Genomic DNA, 19,009 nt, shown 5'->3' on the forward strand with positions numbered 1-19,009 from the left:
CAGGGACATTGGACCGTTTAGGGGTATAGCCCGGGTGGGCAAGGTGGCGTATAGGATGGATTTTCCAGCCGAACTCAGTCAGATACACAACACTTTTCATGTTTCTTAGCTGTGAAAGTGTCTGGTGGACGACTCGGTAGTGGTGCCCTTGGAGGACATTCAGGTTGATGGCAACTTGAATTACATCGAGCGGCCTGTGGCAATCCTCGACCGGAAGTCAAATGATTTGAGGAACAAGAGGGTGGAGCTCGTGAAGGTGCAATGGCTGCACCGGAAGGGCTCGGAATGGACTTGGCATTCGGTGGACGAGATGATGGAGCATTACCCCGAGCTATTTCAGGAACGAGCAGCAGACTTCGAGGACGAAGTCTAAAATAAGCGGGGAGATTTGTATCACTTGGTTCTTGGTACATATTTCCTTCATTAGCTATTTATATATTTTTCGCATTTTGGCCTTGGACTTGGCGAGTTGAAGGACCAACTTTCCGAGTAGAAGCGGGATGGAACGCGGGACTTAAGTGATGAACTCGGCAAGTCGGGTCCCGGACTCAGCGAGTAGGTACTGTTCGGACAAAAACCCTAATTCGAGGGTTTGCACCCTATTTAAGCAATGATATGACGGGCATATTGTCCCTTATGATCCCAAAACACTTCTCATTGAAACCCTAGCCGCTTATGCTTTGTTAAGGCCATTTTTGGTGTTCTTGTGTGGTTTTAAAGCTTGGGATGAAGGAAGGAGCTTGGAACTTGAGTTGGGGCCAGTAGACCCAGGGATTTTACTTCATTTTCAGCAGCTTCAAGGTATAATGCCCTTGTCTTGACTCATCTATGTGTTTATTCATCTTTAACTTGGGATCTCTTTGGATTGCTAAGTCATGTTTCAGAATTGGAAGTGTTGAGTGGGTTTTGACTTCAGATCTGGACCATAAGAGGGGTCTCATGGCATAAAGGTGCCAACTTTAGGGCCATGAGAGCCCCATGCACATTGTAGGACACTTTATGTGGATTTTTGAGCTAAAAACCCCATGCATGTGCATCAAGTTTGGAACTTTATGTATAAAGTGGACATTAGGAGGCCAGATCTATGGGTTTGGTGTGTTAGATCTCATTTAAATCGACTGTATGGAATTGGTCAAGACTGGACTCGGCGAGTCCAAGGCATAAAGTCCCATATCTGATAAGAGTCTAAAGAACTTAGCTGGGTGTTAGAGGGACTATAGAAGGTCATAAAGAGTGACCCAACGCATTGGACTTGGTTTTAGACCTGGAGTTCATGGGACTCGACGAGTGCTAGAACAGACTCGACGAGTCCAAGACAATCTCCTTAAGATTGAAGATGAACTCGACGAGTTGTTCATACAACTCGGCGAGTCGAGGTCAGACTTGTTCTTTGGATGAAGGTGAACTCGACGAGTTGTTCATACAACTCGATGAGTCGGATGAGTTTCATGCAATGTGCATATAAGAGAGGAACTCGTCGAGGCGAAACCAAACTCGACGAGTCGGGACGTGGATAAGGACGAGTAAAGGATGAGGGACTCGGCGAGTTGACGGCCCAACTCGGCGAGTCGGGTCAACTTGAAGTTGACCTTGACTTGGACTCGATTGGGGGTAAAATAGTCATTTTAACCTAAGAGTATATATCAGTTCTGACTGAGTGTTTTTTGGGGATTGTAGTCAGAGGATTTCCGGAGCGGCAGCAGGAAGAGACTTCCCACTCAGTTTAACAGCAACTACTTGATCGAGGTGAGTTACCTTCCAGTAGCGGTGGGTCTACGGCCACAATGCCGACCCACCAGTAGGAGTTGTATGTTAGATGATTGTCTTTCTGATATCATCTAGGTTTGCTAGTACATTATATGTTATATGTGATAGTAGTAAGGTTCGGTTGTTAGGACCGATGGGTAGGTCAGGCACCCCAGATATGTCTGACAGTATGTGATTATATGTTTACATGCTGGCATGGTATGTTATATGTGATAGCGGTAGTAGGAGGGGAATAGTCCCCAAGTTCGGTTGTTAGGACCGACGGGTAGGTCAGCACCCCATAATGGCTTGACATGGGTAGGTCAGCACCCTACAATGGCTTGACACGGGTAGGACGGCACCCCAGAATGGTCGCACGGGTAGGTCGGCACCCCAGAATGGTTGTACCGGGTAGGTCGGGCACCCTAGAATTGCCCGACAGTATGTATGTTACGTGATTGTATGGTATGTGGTACGATGGGGGAACTCACTAAGCTTCGTGCTTACAGTTTACAGTTTTGGGTTTTAGGTACCTCTTCAGCGAGGGGGAAGGAGTTGGCACGGTAGCGGCACATCATACACACACATGTTGGTTTTCCGCATTAGAGTTTCTTCGGATTGTACTCTAACATTGTTTTATTTTGTGAGTGGTTTTCAGACATGAGTTGTGGATTTATGAAAAGTTATTATTAGCTGGTGTTTTCTTATAAATGTTTCTATAAATCAATTAATTAAAAATGAAATTTTTGGACTTGAAATTTGGGTCGTTACACTTCATCTCTAAGACGTGTGCACACACTGACGTTCCTTCTTCATGTTTACTTGGAAGAGGGATGCCGTAGTCCAAATTGCAGAACATCTGAAGGTAAGTGAATGACGATTCACTAATTTCCACCATGAAAAACGAAAAAAGAGATTAAGTTTTAAATGTATTGAAAGCTCCTAGATCCTTTGAGATTCATTGAACTTTTCAATGGCATGTTTAAATCTCGATATGCCCCTCGATTTGTGACTGGGATGCCGAGGATCACAAAACAGGGTGTGAATAACCATGCAAACATACATGGTGCCCTCAATGTTATAGTTACCTATTCGGTGTGCCGGTTAACCACACACACTCCACCGAACTATGACAAACATCGAGTCACCCATCGCTACCTTTGCTTAGAACCCATTTACTGTGCCGGTTAACCACATACGCTCCACTAACGTCTTATGATGGGTACAAAGTGTAATTTCATGGAATTGCATCAAATTCATTTTTTCCTAAAGTAACTAAGATTTGGGAATTTTGTAAAACATTTAGTTACTTTATAATTCATTATACTTTTAATGGAAAGGGTTTGCCCTATCCTACCCGTTCGGCTAACGACCCTCCACCAATCAAGGAAGCGGTGGGTGAGAGTGGACACCCATTAAATGGCCATTTTATAGTCCATAACATTATACCCCCACCATAGATCGGCTTCGTGAATGAGGCCTACTAACGGTAAGACTAGCATTTAAGTTATACATATATAATATTAGACTTTTTAATTTTATATATAGTATAAGGGTGTATTTTACACTTTTAAAATACTATGTGGTCTAATTTAATAAATTACACTTTTAATTTAATTAAATGTAAACCATATCACTATGGAGTTATTAACTTTCTTTTAATTATACACTTAATTAATTTAATAAAACCATAAGGGTGCAATTTGAACTTTTCAAAAATTAGGGTTTTAGAATTTAATATTTTAAAACTAAACTTTTAATCAACATTTAAATTCCAAAACTTGAGGGAATGTTTTGAAACCTTTCAATACAATTAGGTTTAACTATTTTAATTTCAAAACTAAAACTATTAAGTTCAAATTTAAACTATAAAACTTAAGGGTGTAAATTGAAGCTTTTCAATGTAACTAGATAAAATATTTGACTTATAATAATCCTATATTATCCATATTTAACCAAATCCATCAATTTTGATGAAGATAATCATTCCAAACTTAAAAAATCGGATTTAGGCAAGAAAAACGAGTTTTGGCAATTATCCTTAACAAAATGTGGCAGAAAAATCAAAAATCCCGACAACAGAACAGGAAACTCGTCGAGTTGGGCTCTGAACTCGTCGAGTTCATATAGAACTCGACGAGTTCATGCTCCAGATAGCAAATTTTTTTGATTTCCTAATCTTTTACAGTTCACAATTGCATCAATTCATTATATAAACAGCCTAGGCTCTGATACCATTGATGGGATATGAGCACTACAACATTCATATGGTGTACATGCAAACCCTAAAGCTTTGGATCTAGTTTGTCTAATGAACATGCAATGATCACCCAAAGCCATAAACCCTAGATCTAGCATATGTATATCAAAATTAACATGTAAGAACAGATTTAGATGAATACCTCTTATAGAATGGCTTGAATCTCATATCCTTGGAGCTTAGAGTCACAAATGTCACTCCGCTAATGGTTTACAAACACCATAAGCAAGAGGATGATATTTAAAGAGGAGAGGAGCACCAAAACCATCCAAGATCTCTACCTGAAGACTTAGCCACGTTTTTGGGATCCCCAGGGGTCTATTTATACTTGTGTGGGCTGTTAGGGTTTCAGGAGAAACCCTAATTCTCTGCTTAGGCCTTAAGCAACCCATGGGACCTTTCTAGAAGGCCCTTGGACGAAAATCATATGAGCTTCCCATAGATTTCGTCCAACCCCCTTCCCTTTAGGAATCCATAGCCCACAATGCAATTATCTTATAATTACAATATTAATCCCCAAAGTCTAGTTAATCTCTTTTAACCACAGAATTAATTTCTTAATTAATTCTTGTCCAATATTAATTAAACTCTATGATTTCTCTATTAATATATTATTCATATATTATATTAATTAACCATAATTAACCTCTTTCTTCATAAATCATCCTATCTACTTGCTTTGATGAAGGCAACCCAAAAGGACCATGCACAACCGGGTCAAATACTTACCAAATATAGTTACGGGCTTAGACACTAATCCAACAGTAATTTCATCTACAAGTTCTCTTTTGAAATTTATGAAAGGAAGAAATTTTCTATATTGTTATTTGTATATTTCAGAAGAATGATAGTGTAAAGAAAGCTTCACATAAAGTCTTTTAGCGGTATTGCAATAAATGTTTCTTTATTTAACTAACAAAATGTTATACATACAAATTGAATCTCTATCAACCATAACATTTGTTAATTTTATCTCTAAACTCTCTACCCTAAAGTTTGTCTCGTACATTTTATTCTTAGCATCATATTGCAAAACTTTCATTTTCTCCAAATCACTACTCATGGAAATCAACATGTCATTCAAATAAGAAAAAACATCAAAAATATCATATAGCACAATATTATAAGAACTTGAAGGAATATTAAGAGAGATTAAGAGATTACATACCTTCTTAGTCATTGGAGACTTTGAAGTGATATCCATAAAGCAATGTCCTTCCACATTCTCTTCTCCATCATCACTCTCTCCTTCGCTATCAACCATTGAATCTCCAAACACCATAGGGAGAGGCATCTCTTCATCATCCAATCCAGACGACCAGATTTGATAAGTGTGCTCCTCTTCACTCAAATCCTTCGTAATCAGAGTTAGATTATTAGACTTTGATTTCAGTTATTCAATCTTCATAACATAATAGGCATGTTCCTAAACCTTCTCTTTGTTCTCCTCCTTCTTCTTTAACATGCAATATCTTGCCAAATATTTTTTACCATTTCAATAATTGCAATCATAGCCAGAATCTCCAGCGAGTTTCTTCTCAGCCTTCTTCTCTGCCTTCTTTTCATCAAACTTCTCATCACCATTATGTTGAACACCAAAACCAGATGTCAAAGATGTTTTCTTGAAAGAACTGTTTTTTAAATTACTGTTCATTGGATTTTTATAAAACGTTTTGACACTATTGTTTGGATAATATGCCACTGCTTCATTGTTTGAGCTTATTATTAAGCCTTCTTCGCCAACATCTTCTTCTACATCGGAACATACTTCTTTAACATTTGTTTTTGAGACTAATGCCAAAGGATCGCCGAAATTCATCTTGTCCTTATCCTCATCAATTTCTTTAACCTTAGTCTCATGATCTTTGAGTATATTGTAAAGATTCGACAAAGAGTAAGAGTCGAAGTTTTCATGTGTTTTGATCATCAAACAGATATTCTTCCATTCTTCGCATAAACTAAGAATAAAGGTAATGTTGAACTCCAGAACAATTTGAACAACATTATACCTTGAACACTTATAGATCAGCTCTTTGAAACGATCATAGTAATCTTTGATTGACTCACTGAACTCTTCTTTATGCGTTCATTTCCTTGAAAATTTTCTTTGAGAGTATTCCAGATATTATGTTTTGTTTTGCATCCACTAATGTAATTGTAGACCACTGGTGGTAAGGCTCATCGCAATTCACGAATACACCATTTATCATTTGCTGCTTCTTTCATCAATCGATCCACTGCCATATCTTCACTCTGGGTTGTTGTTCCCACTTCTTGAACAAGATCAGCTCGACATGGTCAACTTTTGATTGGAGGCCATAAATCTTCGTTAATGTGAGATAATCCTCCATTCCACCTGCCCATTGATCATAGTACTTTGGAAGTAAAATTGAGGTTTTCGTGGAAGAACCAAGAAGATATGTGTAATCCATCATCGTATTCATGCTCATGTTTCCTATCAATTTCTTCAAAAAAAAAAAGAAGAAAAAGATTGAATAAGGATGAAATCAGATGCAATTGATTGATTCTCAAATGCAGAATCAATAAATGTCAGATATCGCTCGAAGAACAACGTTTTCAAATACGTAAAAAGTTGAATTAGAAAGAACGAATTAAGATATGAAATGAGAAAGAAAATCCTCAAACGATTTGAGGATTCATGATCTAATACCACTTGATGTTTAACGTCCCAAATTTTAGGGTAAAAATTTCATTTTTAAATATATAACCAAAAAGCAAAATTCAGTCGTTATAAATAAAATATAGTTGGAGTATGATAATCTATCCTCAAACATCAATGATAAGTCAAAAGTTAGTGTGAAATAAAACCTCAGGGTGTGCAATAAGATCATGCCGAGCTCTTCCCTTTTGAACCGGAAGTAGCTGAAACATTTAAAAAAAACTGTAAGCACACAACTTAGTGAGTTTCCCCCAAAATACCATACACCAAACAAGAACGGGCCCAATCCAACATACATACTTTGGGCCCAACACACGCATTTGGGTCCAACCCATATAATCTGGCCCAACCTATATAAAACATACGTACACATGCAAGAGTCACAAAGACAGTCTAGCATCTTACAATATAGTAAAAAGACTCACCTCGTAATGCAGCTCAACAGTCAACAGGCTCTCAAACTCTTGGCACAGGTACTAAACACCATCTAAATAACCACACAAGGAAAACCGTTAGTTTTCCACTCATAGAACTAACAATTTGACTAAAAATTCCACAAGTAAAAAGTCAACAATAAAGTAAAAGTCAAGATCAATCGACCTCCACGTCGTGGCCATCCTTTGATAACATCGTGTTCCATGGGTTAAAACTCGATCAACATCCGAAAACAGAAAATTCAAGGTGGCCTTAATCGATCTCCACATCATGGCCTCCTATTGGCTACCCCATGGCAGAAAAAGAAAAAACAATCGATCCATCCCTAGTCGACACGTCGTGGCGACTGAATGTCGCGTCGTGGGAATTGGGTTTCGAACAACTTATTGGATTAAGTTATTTCCTTCAACCCCAAGAGCTTCAAAACTCAGATCTTGTCCATACAAAATGGTCTAGATGGATAAAGTTTCTAACTCTATCCATTAAGACCACCCAAGAGATCAAGATCTCAAACCTTAGGTTTCAAAAAAGCAAAACATGACATGGAATCAACCATTAATCACTTATTCCTTAAAGTCCCAAGTCCATCTTCCCCAGAAGAGATTCTAACATCAAAACTAACATAAAAGTTGGTGATTTATAGACATGCATGTCCAATGCATGTCTTAACTTCATCTTAGGCCAAACATAAGGTTCTTATGACCAAGACTACATGCATGAATCCAAAACCCATTCTTAATTTGGATCTAAGGCCTCAAACACCTCAAATGTGACATCCCCATTTTCACGGCCAGAAAAGACCGATTTTGTTTATGCTTTATAAAAATCAGAGTACTTATTTTCATAAAAAGGTTGCGGAATTTGTTCCCAGAAAAATACGATAAATACGTTATCAAAACATTTTCGAAGAAACGCATTTTATTTATTTTAAAACGTTTGGGATGTCATCGTCAATACAGGAACATAAGCATAAACGGAACTTACATTTATTTACACTACTGATCTACATCTCTTTAATCTCCTAGTGTAATGTCACTTCATATCGACACTTGTGATATAAATAAACTGAGTGGGTCAGGTTGGGAAACCTGGTGAGTACATAGGGTTTTCAACCCACAATAATATAATTATTATGTTTAAACAATCAAACAATCAACCCAATTACCCATCCCCATTATCTTCTTTACTCTTAAGGATTTATCCTAAGAGTCATTTATCCTGCATTCGTTTATTCCGAAGTCCCTTACTTCCAGGGTTATAGGATTGGCACTAAATCCATAGCTGCCAATGCTCGTTCGTAAATCACTAATTCCATAGTTGCTATAGTTTATTCATCGGATACTAAATTCATAGCTACCAGTGTTTATCTAATAGGTATTAAGTCCATAGCTACCAATTCGTAACAGGTACTAAATCCATAGCTACCAGCGTTTATCTAATAGGTACTAAGTCCATAGCTACCAATTCCTAACAGGTACTAAATCCATAGATACCAACATTTATCTAATAGGTACTAAGTCCATAGCTACCAATTCCTAACAGATACTAAGTCCATAGCTACTAGTGTTTACTAAGTCCATAGCTACTAGTGTTTATCCAATAGGCACTAAGTCCATAGCTGCCAGTGTTATTTATTAGGCACTAAGTCTATAGCTGCTTATGTTTACTCACATCATCTTTTCTCTCTCATCATTCATCTACCCATGTCATCCCTAACATATTTGTATATATAAAATACATATACAGTTTAAATCATTTAAAACATGTATAAAAATGTTTATCCAGCATAGATAGCAAGTACTCAGATAATATGCACACATAGCATGTAATTTTATATAAAATACTTCATATCTATATGTAAGATGAAAGTAACTATGCACTCACCTGAAAGGTGGTGACTCAGCACTCGGACAGCGCTCCGATACTCTAAAACCTAGTATCAATACCACTAGGGTTTAGTCTAACGATAACCACGAAAAATTAATAGCCTGACTATTATTACTATTATATAAGCGTTAAATAACACTCAATATAACTCATAATAATAGTCCAAATAATTATTTTAAGGACCTAATAACATTACTATAATTATTTGAAAGATATATTAAAAGTTGTGTAAGCGTAGCTCACTTATAGCGGATTTTAAAGAAAACAGAGCTTGCTCAGAGTAGCGTTTCCGAAACCAAAAGACCCTCTTTCTCGGGACTCCGGGAGCCTCAGGGCTTCCTTAGGGTGCTAGGGGTTTTATCTAGGGTTTAGGGGGGTTTAGAGGAGCTAGAGAGAGAAAGTAGTGAGAGAAAGAGTGGAGAAATGTGTGTGAAATCCGGGAAACTTCGCATGCCTTTTATAGGCGTGAAGCCTCGGTGGTACGCTGGGCGTTCAGCAGCTACGCAGGGCGTAGCTTTGGATCAGACCTCCAGGTGGCAAGCTTCGCATGGTGCAAGGCGGCCTGTTCTCGGACCACATGAAGACTCTTCGTACGCGGCGCGTTCTGAGCTCGGACGCTTGGCGTAATGCAAGGGTGACGCGTCAAGATCCGAAGCGACTTCTGGAACCAACATCGGACGGTTGTGCCGCTGCCACATCATAATTTTCGCACCACACTTCGTAATTTCGACTTCAAACTTCAAAAATTCGTATCTTTCGCATACGAGCTCCGTTTTCGATGTTCTCTATATCCACGCGAAGGTGGGAACGTACTCTACAACTTTTTTTTAGACTCTGTCGGCTAATTTTGAATTTATTTTAAAAGTTATATTATTAACAGGCCGAGACATGATTGGTCCGTTAAATTCTCATAACTTCTTCATCCAACATCCGTTTTCGCCCATCTTTTTCTCGTTACGCTACTCTTAAAGAGATCTTCGATTCTCATTTAGGTCACGTCGGCTGAAAACCATTCGATCTAATATTCGAATTTCGGGTTGTACACCGCTAATCCGAAACTTCGGAAAATCGTAACTTCTTCATACGAAGTCAAATTTGGCGTTCTTTTTATCGATGTTTTTAGTTTAACATACTCTACGATTTTATTTTATATCGCTAAGGCTAAAACTTGCTCTATCGTAAATTCACTATTTACGCTTCCCGATGTCATGCCGGTTCCGTCGCGAAACTTCGACGGGTCATAACTTCTTCGTTATAACTCGGATTTCGGCGTTCTTTATATGTACGGAACCCTTGTGACATATACTACAACTTGGTTCAAATTATTTATTCTAAATAATCTTCTGTCGAAAAGTCGTTTTCGACACTTATTGCCTCTAACTTAACTAGCCCGAATCTACGGGCGTTACATCAAATGTACCAAAGATTCATAAAGTTGCAAACCTTATGAGATCTCACCACTCCAAGCCACTAAGACATGAAGAAGATGGGACAAATTTAGAGATATAGCAACCTAGAAGTATAAAGACTGAGTCTTGGTCACTTACAAAGGTCTAAAAGATATGCTAGAAGATGAAGATGATGCTTGCAATGGGAACCAACACACCAAATAGACTTCTTTCTCGTTCAAAGGCCAAAACACCACAAATTCTTCAAAAATGAGATCAAGGAGGTTAGAATGGATTATGGTTTGAAAGGAGAGTGTTGGAGGCCGAGGGTGAGCAAACCCTAGCTCACGAATTCCTTAAATAGGTCTTAAGACCTAGAAATTAGGGTTTTTGTCCTCAGACGGCTACCACGCCATGGTAAAATACTGTAACACCTGTGTTTCCGGGCTTGCCATTTTTAGCAATGTAATAGTCTGGGTTAACCTTTGTAACCCACTTTGAAATAATAAGAGTGTATTATTTGAGTATTATGTGTTTTGTGCTTAATTGCTTAATTATGTGGTTTGATTAATTAAGAATAAAAATAAGCATCAAAATTTAAGTGTAAAATAAACTTGATATCTTTGGATAACGTTGTAGTAGTTGAAACGAGGTTTCCGAATATATATAGAACGCCCAAATCTGACTTCGTATGAGGAAGTTATGATTTATTGAAGTTTCGGCTTAGTGGTAGGCAGCCTGAAATACTCGATTTGAGATCGAGCGGTTTTTAGCCGAAGCAATCTAAACGAGGATCGAAGGTCTCGTTGTTGGTATCGAAGCGATGAAAAGTTAGGCGAGAACGGACATCAAACGAAGAAGTTATGAATTTATAACGAAGTTTTTCTGTCCCGGCCTATTAAAAGTAAATAATAAAAATAAAGTTAAAATTAGCCGACGAAGTCTAAACGAAAGTTGTAGAGCGTAGTCTCACCTACACGTGGATATAAAGAACGTCGAAAACGGAGTTCGTATGAAGAAGATATGAATTTCCGAAGTTTATTAAATAATTTGTATTTAAATTTAATTGGAAAATCCGGCATTATCCGAAGAGGAGTCATCGGACTCATCCGAAGTACGCTCCGCGTACTCTTGTACACCCCGCGTACACCGAGGAATGTCGACACGCGCACTCGAGCACTTCGGATACGTAAGCAGTGACGATTTCGGAGCAGTACGCCCCGCGTACTCCGAGGCTCCAGCCTCCTATAAATAGGATCCGAAGGCAGCCGACTCAATTGTTATTTTTCTCTCTTCTCTCTCCCGTTTTGCATCGATTTGCGTGCCAGAAATACCCCGAAGCCCCGATATTATTCTCGAGCCCCGAAGCAAGTCCCGAGATCCCGAAGATCCCGAGAAGTGCGATTCCCGAGCCGAAACTCTACCCGCGAGAAGTTCGATTTTTGTAGAGATCTTCCAGATCTGTTGAGGATTACTACTTCTGCAAGTCGTAGTGTTGTCCGATCATCTTCTGATCAAGTGAGTGTATACTACCTTTCATAAACACGATAATAATACAAGTATGGTTTGAGTGTATTAAGTATATTGTTGTTTATGTGTATAATTTTGTTGTTATATTTGTGAATGTATATTCATTCTCTTCTATCTCATAGATCTGATTTATTTCCTATGAAATACGTGTTATCTGGGTGTGCCTCATCTGTTATGTGGAATATGTATTGAATGAAAATGATATACAAGTTTTAAACTATGTATGAAAATATATATTTTTATCTACTAATATGTTGGGTAGAACATGGGTAGATAGTTGGTGTGTAATAAACAGATGAGAGGCCTTGATGTTGTTGTTGTTGTTGATCTAGTTATTCAGCGGAGTATGGATAACGACCACGGACTCTTTCTAGACAGTCCAGTGGAACGCTAGCAGGTTCATAACCTGTAGGTGTTGTGAACGATGTGTTCACCGGTGTACTCTATCCCCCTCATGGTTGCCTTTAGGATATCTATTGTTGAGGAAACCCCTTAGCAGTAATGTCCGTCCCGATGAAAATCCTAGATTAGGTCCCTTGAAATAGATGTTGTTTTAGGGACATAAAGTGAGGATAACGGGAATGGGTAATCGGGATAGTGATTGGTTGGTGAAATTAAATATAATTTATTTATTGTGGGTTGAAAATCCTATATGCTCACCAGGCTCCCAAGCCTGACCCACTCAGTTTTATTTGTATTACAGGAAGTGGCGCAAGGGCGTAAGATGGATGAATCATCGAGTTGTTTTGTTTACAAGTCTGTATATGTATATATTTGTTGAATGACTTGTAATGTTATCGTTTATGCTTTATGGTCTGTATCGGAACATGACATCCCGAGTTTTGATTGTATAATGAAAATGCATCTCTTGATGAAATGCTTTGATAAATATTATTTTTATCATGTTTGTTTTGGGAACAAATTTCGCAACACTTTCAAAATCAAAAGGATTTACTCTGAAATTATTTTAAAAAGCATAAATGAAATCGGTTTTTTCTGGCCGTGATTTTGGGGATGTCACAAATACCGCCACTTAATGGCGATCTAATAAAAGTCCACAAAAATTCTTGATATTCACGTCGTGATGGTGCCTCCACCATGTGAGGCAACCCAAACTTAATTAATTTAAATTAAATTGAATACCTCAAAATTTCATATGTTACAACTCTACCCCACTTGAATCAAAATTTTCCCTCGAAGTCCGCTACAACAAATAACTTGGGTTAATTATGTCTCATTTCCTCATCGGGTTCCCATGTCCATTTGGAACCCTTCCGGTGCCGCCATTGCACCTTCACCAAATCAGCTACCTTATTGTGCAAGGTCTTCGTTTTCCTGTCAAAAATAGCAACTTGTCTATCCACATAGTTCAGGCACTTGTCTACCTGAATATCATCAAACGGAACTACTACAGAATCATCGACCATACACTTTCATAGTTGAGATACATGGAACGTGTTGTGGATCTGGATAAGACCGTCTAGTAGAACCATTAAAAGTGATTTTCCTTTGAAAATTGATATCATGGTTTATTGATGTGCACAAAAGTACCCACTAATTTTAATATTTATAACCTAACAAACTTAGACTATCTATGCACTTATAGGCAGTGTACCTAGTCAGATTACAGTATAGCTTAGGTAAGTCGGGTGTCGATCACAGGGAACGGTTGATTAATTTAATATATTTAATTATAGGTTATAGGTCACACGAAAAGAATAAAGAAATAAATTTCAAACTAACAATTAATTAACTACTCTCGATAAACTAACAGGAAAACAAATCTCTTCAGGTACTTTGGTTTAGACAAATTACACCTTAAAAACATAGACAATTGCATATATAAATTCATTTATTCATATTCACCGATTCCTAAAATGATTAGATTCGCGTTCACTATAACTAATCCTTTAGCAAACAAGTCAATTTAAACAGTGATCAGTTGATTAAACTAACATGCTTCCTAGTGTTCAGTTCGTATCAAGCAAGACTTGTAAATATAGTCAATCAAATTAATCATTCAATTAACCTCTTGTTAATGGTCATCAAACAAGGCTCACACATTAACTTTCTTATTCTCAAGTTAATCCTAGTTTCACATTCGTTATTTCTAGACTTATAATCTCGATGGTCATCAAAAATTATAAGAGACAAGCAAATCAAGCAGATGTTCATACAACTTAATTCACTTGACAATTAACAGAAAATAATCATCATTAACACATAAGGATCTTTTAACAAGCTTGGCAAGATAAATTAAACATAAATAAACAATTCAATATAGCAATTAGTCTAATAATCAAAGCTTCATTCAATCATAAACACAAAGTAAAAGGTTTTTACACCCAAATCAGAAATTGAATACAGAAAAGTACCACAATGGAATGCTAAACATGGTCACGTTAGCAACCCATATGATTACCGACATGTATCCGCTCTCCAATCCTTCCGATCTCCGCTCCCGTTAGCTTAACGGTCTTACGGCCGCCTTCTAAACCCTTCAAAACGGCTTAACAGAAGTTAAATATCGACTAAACTAAGTTATAAGTCGAATCCCCCCTCCTGGTTAGCTGAAAATCGACTTTTATAGCCTTTGTAGCCGACTTACGTACGCTGGGCGTACGTAGGATTACGCGGGGCGTACTAAGGATAATTACGCGATTGAACATATCCGAGGCAAGTCTGTACGCGGGGCGTACCCTTAAGGTACGCGGGGCATACTTCAAATTGGTCGTTACACGGCGCGTAATCGCTATGGACGCGGGGCGTACTTGGTTTCTCAACATTCTTTTCTTTCTTTTAGCTTCTAAGCCCGGTTTCCGCTTCAGTCTTTTCTTTTGTGCTTTATCGACAACAAATAGCTGCAAAACATAATTCAAAGCATTATGAGTACTTTTTAGTTCTAAGAGAAAATAAATAAGGCCAAAATATTAAGATAAAGTGCATAAAAATACATATAAAAATACACATATCAAAATACCCCACACTTAGCCTTTGCTTGCCCCCAAGCAAATTTTAATTTTATTTTACCAATATCGCACTAAACAATCCATTTAAAACTCAGCCATTATGCCAAAACCTCAACGCATACATTTGTGTCTAAAATTTTCCTAAAGTACCCCCCCCATATTTTAAATACTCACAATCTTCATAAACACTCGCCCACTTTTTCCGAACAATGCTCATTTTATGCAACCCTCCGAATCCATCCTCAGAAAACCTCCTAACCTCAAGGTATTTTTAGTTGAGCAACCTAAGCGTACATAATCTAGAATTATAATTTTTTTTTCGATACCACTGTGGAGCTTCTTTTGGAATTCTTCACTTCCTTGATAATTTGATCTTTGATTTCTTTGAATTCACCACCTTATTTGAATTGATTTATGGTATCTTCAACTTTTTGGATTTCTTCAGAATTTTGATCTTTTGATCTTCACTTTATTTGCTCCAAAATTCTTCAAACTTTTTTCGTAATTTTTTTTTTCACATGTAACTCACTTTTTTTTCACTCAAAATCTACATGCTTAAGCAGAAGCGCTCAACCTCAACCTTTATTGGTTAATGATAATAATTTTCCTGGATACATTTCAGGTTTAGGCTGCTAAACATATTGCATCCCTCAACCCAAGCGGGGTTATGTTTTTGTTCCATGATTTCACTAAAATAAGGGAAGCCACAAATGCATTATAACGTATATTGGCTCAACTAAACATTTGAGTTCTCATCTGATCATTTCATACAATATTAGAAAAATTTTAATTATCACTAGATTTTTCTAAATTAAACTATTATTTCAAGTTTTTAAATTTTTAAATTTTCCAAATTCTAGCAATTTCATTTTTTTTCTTTTAATTTTAATTTACTTTTACCGACCCCCTACCCCATACTTATTTCATACAATGCCCTCATTTTATGCTTAAAACTAATTAAGCTCATAAACATAATAAAAACGAAGAAAAAGGAACAGACTCCCCTGGGGTAGTAGTGACGAGATCGAATGGGGCTGCTAAAAGCTGCTCTAAAAATTGCTCGAAGACTGGAAACTGGAACTGTTGCTTCTGAATGTGCCGGAAAATACAAAAGAACATTGACTTCTGAAATGTGGTGCAAACGATTGCAAGCTAAAGCAATATATAGTGACCATGACGTGGGAAAGTGTCAACCACGTCGTGTCGTCGAGTGAGGAAAAATCCATATCGCGAATAATAGCATGGCCACGATGTAGTAAGTGGTGGTCACGTCGTGGTATGTAGAATAGCAGCCTCCTCTCGTGATGAAAAACTCCCCCACGACATAGGAAAGTGTCAACCATGTCATGGCAGCCGGGATGATACTTCTACATTGCGTCAAAATAAAACTCCATGGTGTGGGAACAGCTCATCCATGCCATGGGAATCAATGTATAATTAGAAACGCCACTCTTCGAAATAATAATCCCTCCAAATATCGACGCGCACCCCACACTTATTGAAAGTCATGGCTCTTAAGTGTCGACTTCAAACTCTCACACGGTTTTTTCTCTCGTGACAAATCAACATTCGACCTTAATTATTGAAATTTTTGAAAGTATCTGAAGGGTAAAAGTTTTGCAAAGATCTGAAACATCAAGAGCATCAACATGGAAAACAAAATTTAAACAAACTAAAAATAAAAATAAAAACTCACTAAAATAACAAAAAAAACAAAATAACTAAAAAGGATATCACAATCACTCGTCTTCGTCGAAATCAAGCTACAATTGTTGATTAAATCCCTTGCATGCAAGAGGTGGTTTGTGAAAACAAAAACTTTCAGGACCTGTCAGACTATTTCCTTTGTTTTCTTTGCACCATTAACTAAAAAGTAGAACAAAAGTCGACCCAACTAGTCAAGAGTAGCAAGAGTTCGGTCTTCCACTTAACCACCTCGATACGCCTTGCTATACTACGCCTCGTGGATTGAGTTGGACAAATCACCCAAAGTAGTAGACTAAACAAGTCAAGAATTCCCTAATCGCTTGCAATCTCGAAACCATGCAAAAAGTAAAACCAAACAATGTGTATGATCACGAATTCCTGCACATAGCAACAAAAACCTTCCCGACAAGTAAAATAATATCAACAAAAATAAAACTAAAAAAATAAAATAAAAAACTAACTAAAAACAAATAACGAATAATCAAATAAACTAAATTAATTGAAAGCCGTTCCCCGGCAACGGCGACAAAAACTTGATGTGCACAAAAGTACCCACTAATTTTAATATTTATAACCTAACAAACTTAGACTATCTATGCACTTATAGGCAGTGTACCTAGTCAGATTACAATATAGCTTAGGTAAGTCGGGTGTCGATCACAGGGAACGGTTGATTAATTTAATATATTTAATTATAGGTTATAGGTCACCCGAAAAGAATAAAGAAATAAATTTCAAACTAACAATTAATTAACTACTCTCGATAAACTAACAGGAAAACAAATCTCTTCAGGTACTTTGGTTTAGACAAATTACACCTTAAAAACATAGACAATTGCATATATAAATTCATTTATTCATATTCACCGATTCCTAAAATGATTAGATTCGCGTTCACTATAACTAATCCTTTAGCAAACAAGTCAATTTAAACAGTGATCAGTTGATTAAACTAACATGCTTCCTAGTGTTCAGTTCGTATCAAGCAAGACTTGTAAATATAGTCAATCAAATTAATCATTCAATTAACCTCTTGTTAATGGTCATCAAACAAGGCTCACACATTAACTTTCTTATTCTCAAGTTAATCCTAGTTTCACATTCGTTATTTCTAGACTTATAATCTCGATGGTCATCAAAAATTATAAGAGACAAGCAAATCAAGCAGATGTTCATACAACTTAATTCACTTGACAATTAACAGAAAATAATCATCATTAACACATAAGGATCTTTTAACAAGCTTGGCAAGATAAATTAAACATAAATAAACAATTCAATATAGCAATTAGTCTAATAATCAAAGCTTCATTCAATCATAAACACAAAGTAAAAGGTTTTTACACCCAAATCAGAAATTGAATACAGAAAAGTACCACAATGGAATGCTAAACATGGTCACGTTAGCAACCCATATGATTACCGACATGTATCCGCTCTCCAATCCTTCCGATCTCCGCTCCCGTTAGCTTAACGGTCTTACGGCCGCCTTCTAAACCCTTCAAAACGGCTTAACAGAAGTTAAATATCGACTAAACTAAGTTATAAGTCGAATCCCCCCTCCTGGTTAGCTGAAAATCGACTTTTATAGCCTTTGTAGCCGACTTACGTACGCTGGGCGTACGTAGGATTACGCGGGGCGTACTAAGGATAATTACGCGATTGAACATATCCGAGGCAAGTCTGTACGCGGGGCGTACCCTTAAGGTACGCGGGGCATACTTCAAATTGGTCGTTACACGGCGCGTAATCGCTATGGACGCGGGGCGTACTTGGTTTCTCAACATTCTTTTCTTTCTTTTAGCTTCTAAGCCCGGTTTCCGCTTCAGTCTTTTCTTTTGTGCTTTATCGACAACAAATAGCTGCAAAACATAATTCAAAGCATTATGAGTACTTTTTAGTTCTAAGAGAAAATAAATAAGGCCAAAATATTAAGATAAAGTGCATAAAAATACATATAAAAATACACATATCAAAATACCCCACACTTAGCCTTTGCTTGCCCCCAAGCAAATTTTAATTTTATTTTACCAATATCGCACTAAACAATCCATTTAAAACTCAGCCATTATGCCAAAACCTCAACGCATACATTTGTGTCTAAAATTTTCCTAAAGTACCCCCCCCCCCCCCCATATTTTAAATACTCACAATCTTCATAAACACTCGCCCACTTTTTCCGAACAATGCTCATTTTATGCAACCCTCCGAATCCATCCTCAGAAAACCTCCTAACCTCAAGGTATTTTTAGTTGAGCAACCTAAGCGTACATAATCTAGAATTATAATTTTTTTTTCGATACCACTGTGGAGCTTCTTTTGGAATTCTTCACTTCCTTGATAATTTGATCTTTGATTTCTTTGAATTCACCACCTTATTTGAATTGATTTATGGTATCTTCAACTT

This window comes from Lactuca serriola, chromosome 5, assembly GCF_051521515.1.
Source record: "Lactuca serriola cultivar US96UC23 chromosome 5, Lser_US96UC23_V15, whole genome shotgun sequence".
In the NCBI taxonomy this organism is placed as follows: Eukaryota; Viridiplantae; Streptophyta; class Magnoliopsida; order Asterales; family Asteraceae; genus Lactuca; species Lactuca serriola.